Below are 8,076 nucleotides of genomic sequence, written 5' to 3'. Positions count from 1 at the left end.
ATTTGCAAGCACTTAATGAAAGACAAATATTATGTAATATATTATTTTGAAACTATTCGAGGAAAACTAACTTTAAATAATTTCTACAAAATTAAAATGAATAATAACAGCAAGAAAGGTGTGGATTGTTTTATTTAATTAATAGTAGTAGCATATTAAAAGAATTTCAGCAAAAGTGTCTTTGTGCTGCTGGCGATAATTTTCATGATTAAAAGACAGTGCAACCATCCAAGGGTTAGTAGTTATAGATAGATACGTGAGATAAACAAAAAACATCCTGATGTTTGATTATTAAAGCATTTTGATAACGGCACTCACAAATTCGATAAGGAAACGAGATATTCATCCATTTCTTGTGCGAGTGGACACATTCGAATGAGATGCATTCAGAGGCATAATTAACAAAAAGAACTGAACGGTAAGCATGTTCCTCATTTTATGAGCCTTGAATGCGACGTCAGATTAGTAAGTGCATTTACTCTCTTCCTTCAATTAGAACTGTAATTGTAACTGTTAATTCCTTCAATTAAACTGCGAAGTAAGTGCATTTTATTTCCATACGGCATTTTGCTTAAATGTGCATCTTTGTGCTTATCTAATTTCTTACAAATATATGCACGTAAGCCCGTGCAAAAAAAGGGACTTTTTTTATGTTTAGAAAATGCATAAAAGCTTTAATAACCCCAAACTAAACAAAGATAAAAGAATTTTTTTTTATTTTATTATTTATTTATTTATTTATTTATTTATTTATTTTTGCGTGGCGGGCACTATTTTGTCTTTTTTGTTTTTGCATGGCGGGCACTATTTTGCCTTTTTTCGACACTGGCCACACTTTAAGGTCGGACGTGGTGGTCATTTTATTGTGGAGGCACCTAACAGGCGCCACCGTTACCTCTAAGGAAAGGACGGAAATTTAAAACAAACATGGCCTTCTCCGGAATTCGAACCCGGGCCCCTTGGTATAGTACTAGGATTCCCTAATCACTATACCATCTGGGCACCAAGAAACGGAAAATAAAACGTATTCGTAAATTCTAGGTATTGAATTGCGGAATTTTGATGCGACATTCGAATCTTAGAGTTTTACCACCCTTGAAAAGGTTTCGAAACTCAACTCCTAGCTTTCGCGCTCCAAAATTTGGAATGTTTGATTATAAAAAGGAATTGATTTATACGGTTGTACATGTCGCAACTGGAAGAAGCCTAATATTTTAAAAAGTCTCCAAATTATTTATTAATTTTTAAAACACAGTAAATCTCTATGTGTAACAGTGTGTTTTCCAAAATTTCAAAAGAACTCCTCCATTTATTAAATTCTTTACTGAATCAAATACAAGTATTCTAATTAAAGAACATGGTTGTTCTATGGACTTAAACAAATTCGATAGATATCATCTTGTAGTGACTTTAAGTGGTACATGCTTAATTTCCTGCAAATAACCTAGCATTCCTTGCGTAGTTTTCATCTACGTTAATTCAGGAAATAAACATCTCTACTTTACCGTTGCTTTGATTTAAAATACCTTTCAATTTTCTGAAAATAATCTAGCATTTCATGTGGGGTTTTTATCTGTGTTATTTCTCGAAATACACCTCTCTACTTTACCGTTGCTTTGATTGAAAATACCCTTCATTTTTCTGAAAATAATCTAGGTTTCCATGTATAGTTTTCATCCGTGTTAATTCTGGAAATGAACCTCTCTACTTTACCGTTGCTTTGATTTAAAATACCTTTCAATTTTTTGAAAATAATCTAGCATTTCATGTGGGGTTTTTATCTGTGTTATTTCTCGAAATACACCTCTCTACTTTACCGTTGCTTTGATTGAAAATACCCTTCACTTTTCTGAAAATAATCTAGGTTTCCATGTATAGTTTTCATCCGTGTTAATTCTGGAAATGAACCTCTCTACTTTACCGTTGCTTTGATTTAAAATACCTTTCAATTTTCTGAAAATAATCTAGCATACCGTGTGTAGTTTTCACTTGTGCTAACTCAGGAAATAAACCTCTCTACTTTATCGTTCCTTTGAAAATATCCTTCAATTTTCTGAAAAATAATGTAGTATTTCATGTGTAGTTTTCGTCCGTCTTAATTCTGGAAATAAACCTTACTGTTCCTTTGATTTAAAATTCCCTTCAGTTTTCTGAAAATAATCTAGCATTCCATGAGTTTTCCTCCACATGAAATGCTAGATTATTTTCAGAAAAGTCTAAAAAGTCTAGAAATAAACCTCTCTACTTTACCGTTGCTTTGATTTGAAATAGTCTGAGTACCAGTAAAAAATAAGAACTGTTACTGTAATCATTTTTTCCGTTTATATGCCGAAACTAAAATTGAAGTTTTAAAAGTTTGAATTATATACTTCATTAACTAAACTTCGTTTGTATTGTATTAGTATATCCATGTATAATTTAAAAAAATTGTGTATTCTTAAATTCGTTTTCGTTTAAAGGTGGATTTCAAATATTACTTTAATTAATAACTTTTAAATATTAGGAAAGATGTTTTTTCCTACACTGTATTATTCTTACATGATCTTTGAGACTAAAAGATTTCGAGAAAATTTAAGATTCGTATTCCAGAAAATTTTGTATTTGTCCAATCTCTAAAAATAATCAAAATCCTACGTAGATACCCATATAAATACACTTAAAGCAGGATGGAAATTATTACGGGAATATTGTGGTAAATGTTTTCATGCAAAATAAATGTTAAAATTTATTAAAAACTAAGAAATATGAATTTTCTAATCTGTATTTACATTAAAAATATGCTCTGTGTGACGGCAAGAATTTGCATTTCTGATGAGGGACAAAATATATTTTGCCTTTTTTATGAAAGATAAAAATATACTTTTTTATTTCCATATTCTAATGGAATATTAAAGTAGTTTATTAATTATTATTGTTTCCTACTGAAATACTAATAAAAATAAATGAAACATTTTCTTTGCTTTTCGTGTAACATTACTTTTAGAAATAGGAATACGGTGTGAGAACATTTATGTAAACAATGTAATACAAGAGAATATAATGATTATGTAAATTAAATTAACAGTCAAACCAGTGATGTACTTGATTCAGATAGGAATCGATGGACTATAAAACTTAATTTATTTTTAGGTTTTAGCAGCATATTTTCAAGGAATGATTGAAGAATGATTATAAATAATAAAAAATCTTCAATCAATAAATAATGAAACATCTTGAAGTATTATAGTGTATGTGTGCATGTTCTTAGCATTGTGGAAACTCTGCAATATCTAGCGCCACCAAATTTTGAACATATGGCTGTACACAGAAATGTGCGTCTGGAAGCCCGAATTTTGAATTTCAAAACTCTATAAGGTATTTTCTCCCTTCTTCTGCATGCCTTCGTGGTGCAACGGTAGCACACTTGGTGCCTATTTGGGAAGTCCAGGTTCAAGTCCCGGCGAGGGCATTGCCCATTTTTCAATTCTTCAGCATTTAAAAAAAAAAAAAAAAAAAAAAAAAAAAAAAAAACTAATACTGTACAACTGTTTTTGACTTATCTCATATTATGTGAAAATCTAATGAATTTTTGTTTAACAAATTTAGCGATTTGAAAGCGAGCAGCAGCAAAACTGCTCGAAATATAGCAATTTTGTCTCTAGTGCGCCAGATTGTTGCCATTTAGTAAAAATGGTAATTGTTAAATATAAGTTTACTATGTGTCCTCCGATCGCCAATAGATGGCAGCAATCTTTATTTGTAAAAAGAAACTGTGATGTCATGATTATGTATATGTTTTAGTTCGTTTTTGGTGTTCGTCAATAAGTGGGAAATAACGTTCTCTGTTTATTACTTTAAGTTCGATCCAGTCTGATTTATTAGAGACTTACATATATTTTCTTCAGTAATACATAAGATAATAAGAAAATTAATTATCTAATATGTAAATAAGATAATTCATTATCTTTAAATTTTAATCACGAGCCACTTTTTATTAATCGTTTATTGAAAAGCAGTATGTTGCCACTGCCTAAAATAAAATGTTGTTATATTCAACGCGCCAATGTTTTGCCATTCGACAAAACATACGTGATTCTATTTTGAATTTTATCTGTGACTAATTAACAAACCAAGAGATTTGAAAGCAGCACACGCAGTTCTTAACCTTATTTTTTTTTTTTTTTTTACTTTTTAATTTCAATAATTCAAACGGAAAGAATTTAAAACAATGATAAGGGTTTCAATAACTTGCCTTATTGAAACCATTAAACACTTTTTTATGAAATTGCACTGGCTCAATAAAATGATTACGCATATTTTCTTTATATAATTAATATTTTAGGCGGCTAGCAGTGTAAACACCTATTTTTCTTAAAATGATTTAAAGTATAGATTTAAAATGTGGAATGCCATACAGGTAACACTTGCTTCATTCTAAATAAATATCTAAGTTATAAAATAAATAAGAATACTCAATATTTTAGAATATTGTATATTTCTGAATATTCGCAAGTACAAGCATGCAGTTGCTAGTGGGAATGTCTAAATATCCCGGACGAAATACACATAAAACATTTTTTAAACAAAGATCGTACAAAAGATTTCTATGATTTGAGGATAACTGGATTTCAATCTATTGAAAAGGAACTGCAAAGAAAATAATTTCAACGTCATTCGAAAGCAATCTCTTTCATTCAAGATCATTTTTATCTCCAGCGCACAAGACTGTGTATTCTAAGGTTATGCTCTTTTTAAATTATTGTGTGATATTGCTGTTGAATTGAATTTTTTTAAGGGCGAAGAACATGATATTTTATAAATAAGGGTAACACAAAAAAACGTTAAAAAATGCCCCTTTGAACGTAATTTAAAATCTGAAACCTTTCAGATTTTTTTCCCCGGGTGGAGCCCTACTCACCTGTTTTTTATTATTCATTTTAATTGGTAAGAGATATAGAATTTTATGAATTGTTATCTTTTACTGCATGCTTACTTGGTTGCATATCAAGTTTTAAACAGTGAAAATCCTTTCCGCAAGACATCAAATGAAAAATGATCATCCTCTCAACATGCTGTCTTTCAGTTATTTCTGTCTCATTCAAGAAATGCTTTCTTAGTCCTATTTCCGCTATCCAAATCCGAACATAACACAGCATATCAGGGTTTAATATGCTAGACACAACATCTCATTTAAGTCCTGTGCTATGATTTTAATAACCTACTCTATGAGATAACACCGAAACTACCAAATAACTCGACATTCCTAGCAATTTTATTACATGGTAGCATTTACTACGTCCACTTAAATAAATAATAATTAATGCTGTAATTAACTTTAATTAAATAATATTAACTAATTAATAATCCCACATAAATTTGCATGATTATCCGAGTAGGATTGAGCTGGAATGATAATAGCAAAACATAACAGAATTTTTTGATTTTAATAAATCTTAAACTCTTTAATTTTATTAAAGACATAAGTATAATTATGTAAAAATTATTTTATTAAACAAATGATAATTGATGCCGAAATTAATATTATTTAAAACAATATTAACTGATTAATAATGCCACTTAATTCTGCATGATTCTCGAAGTAGGAATGAGCTGGAATGAAGAGAAAAATGTAAGGGATTTTAATAAGTTTTACAAATCTAAAATTGCTTAATTTTATTAAACTTACGCAACTTTTGTGACATATACAAAGATCTTCTTTTTAGCTCAAATCATAACGCAAATTCAAAGTAATTTCTTTCAAATATTTAGAAATTATCCATTATTATCCATATTAGAATTAATCATAAATTTAGAAATTAGGTAATATATAGTTCAGCTTCTTAAACGAGACTTGAACCTGACTTCGAAATTGCAGTCCAAAGCCCTGAAAATTTCAGAATTTAGTATGGTATTAATGTGTATGGCTGGTATTTGAATGAAATCGTGTACAATTCAGATGAATAATTCTCAGCTTATAACATAAGAATAGGTTCAAAGTATGTTGTATATATTCTCAAAGGTTCACCGCCTGTAATAATTCAAAGTATCCCCACTGCCGATAATGATAATGGAATTTCGGACACACCTCTTCTGAGTAAGACGCAGAAGAGAGCACTTTACCGACATTCCACTAGAAAGAAGTTAATTAAGAAGAAAGATTAGAAAGAAGTTAATTAATGCATTTTCTTCCCTTTTACATTTCATGTTCACTTCACATTTTACATTTCCTTATTTCTTATTATATAAATTTCAATTTTTCAACTTTTATTTGATTTGTTTTTGCAAAGATAGGATAGTTATGTTTCTTATGTTTCTAATATTTATTTCAATTACTTTGAGTTTTATTTCAGAATTCCAGTTAAGATAACAGTTTATTATGTTTATTTTTTTAATAATAGTCTTGAATTGACATGCATAAAAGCGAAGGTATCGGGGGAGACATTAGCTCAAGTATCTTGTAAATTTTATTACATAAATTGGCTTTTCACTCAAAATTTCTAAAGAATATTGTATTAGCAAAAATGCTTCATTCAGAATGTTCTTTGATACTCTACTTTGGCTATAAATCCCATCACTTCATGGAACTACAATTTTGGCTTAACTTAATTTGCCAGATTGGTATCATCATTCTTACTTGAGTAAAAGACGAAACACCTTCGCATTTATTACTTATTGTTCATTGAACGGGAGTTGGTTTGTTCCCCTTGAAAATTCAACTAATTTCCGATCAATAGCTATAATTACTTGTTTTTTAATTTTTAATTTCTTTTTCAAAGTTTGAAATTTTGTTATTCATGATTTAAATATAAGTCCCCTTAAAAAGTGTTTTTCATGACTTACATTCAAGTTCCTTAAAAAACAATTTTCGGAATTAAACTTTCTACTTATGGGTTCCCTCATTTTGATACATTCTAATAAATTTATATTAGGAGATAATATAATCAATATTCCTTTAGTAAATGAATGCGAAGTTTACATTATAATAATGCATAGTATCTTTGTGCCATGGGGGCATTTTTTAAGTACCAGTCGAGTAGAAATTCCTCTCGAGAGACTGCTGATAAAGGCGGCAATAAAATAAATTACGCAACTTTCTGGAAACTTGAAATCTTAGAAATTGGTTGGATGGGCTTTAAGAGAGCGAAGACACTTAACATTTTCTTTCTTTCCTTTTTTTTTTTTTTTTTAAATTTTCTTATGTAAACTGTTCACTTGCACATTTCAAATAATTCCTATTATTAAAAGATTCGGACTGACCGTGTTCAAATCGGTGGCACTTATAAAACTGCATAGATTATGAAGCTTTCAGTTCCCTTCAAAAGCAGAAGTTTGGATGTTACGCTAAAAGACACACTGAACAGAATAAGTCTGACGATCGTCATCTTCCCCTGAAGGTGTCTGAAAGTGATATCTTTCTCATTTGTATTTAAATGGATAAATTGATTTCAACAGGCAGTTTGATTGTTTTCTTGAGCGAAGTCCAGATTTCTATTTTTTGGGAGGGGGAGATGGAACTGTTTTCAGCAATCATTTGCTTAGTACAAGAGCGTTTATTACCTTCGCATTTATTAATTATTGTTCATTGAACGGGGATTAGTTTGTTTCCCTTGTAAAGTCAACCAATTTCCGACCAATGACGATAAGATTAGCGATTTTAATTTATCATAATCCGCAATGTCTTGTTCAGAAGCATACGTGCATACGATAAAATATGATTACATTTATCACCTTATAAATTACTCGACACCTCTCACTTTAACTCAGTTGGTACTCCTTTCTTTAGAAAAAGCTTTTTCAAGCGCTGAAAACAAAAATGCAGAGCTTCCGGCCTCTGAGGGGTAGGTCACCGCACCGTCTACCGCCATTGAATGACTGTCAACAAATTGATCACCGTGCGGGGGAATCCACTATCCGCTAGGCCCAGCCAAATGGATCCAGAGATCAGTTTATTTTCAAATATCAAAGTTTCAAAAAGAATACATATTCAGGGTAAAATTAATACATCAATGCAAGAAAAATAACAGTCTGAGAATATTTATTTTCAAATATCAAAGTTTCAAAAAGAATACATATTCAGGGTAAAATTAATACATCAAT

The 8,076-nt window shown here is 30.2% G+C and overlaps 1 long non-coding RNA gene across 3 annotated transcripts in view; it reads left to right on the top strand.

Annotated features, from left to right (window-relative positions):
* Window positions 1-315: 315 nt before the first annotated feature.
* The window catches only part of LOC118201884 (uncharacterized), a 52,868-nt gene continuing 45,107 nt past the window's right edge, over window positions 316-8,076 (top strand). The window contains exon 1 of one of the 3 annotated variants that reach the window (XR_004760323.2): window positions 316-418. This is a non-coding gene — a long non-coding RNA (uncharacterized LOC118201884). Of the gene's footprint in view, window positions 539-8,076 lie in introns of all 3 variants that reach the window. The other 2 variants (XR_004760325.2, XR_004760324.2) reach the window with 2 other exon arrangements.

Source organism: Stegodyphus dumicola, chromosome 1 (assembly GCF_044657685.1).
Source record: "Stegodyphus dumicola isolate Sdum_Otavi_A_Nest chromosome 1, ASM4465768v1".
NCBI lineage: Eukaryota > Metazoa > Arthropoda > Arachnida > Araneae > Eresidae > Stegodyphus > Stegodyphus dumicola.
The sequence above is the reverse complement of the archived record's forward strand: the minus strand, read 5'-3'. Positions and strand labels throughout refer to the sequence as shown.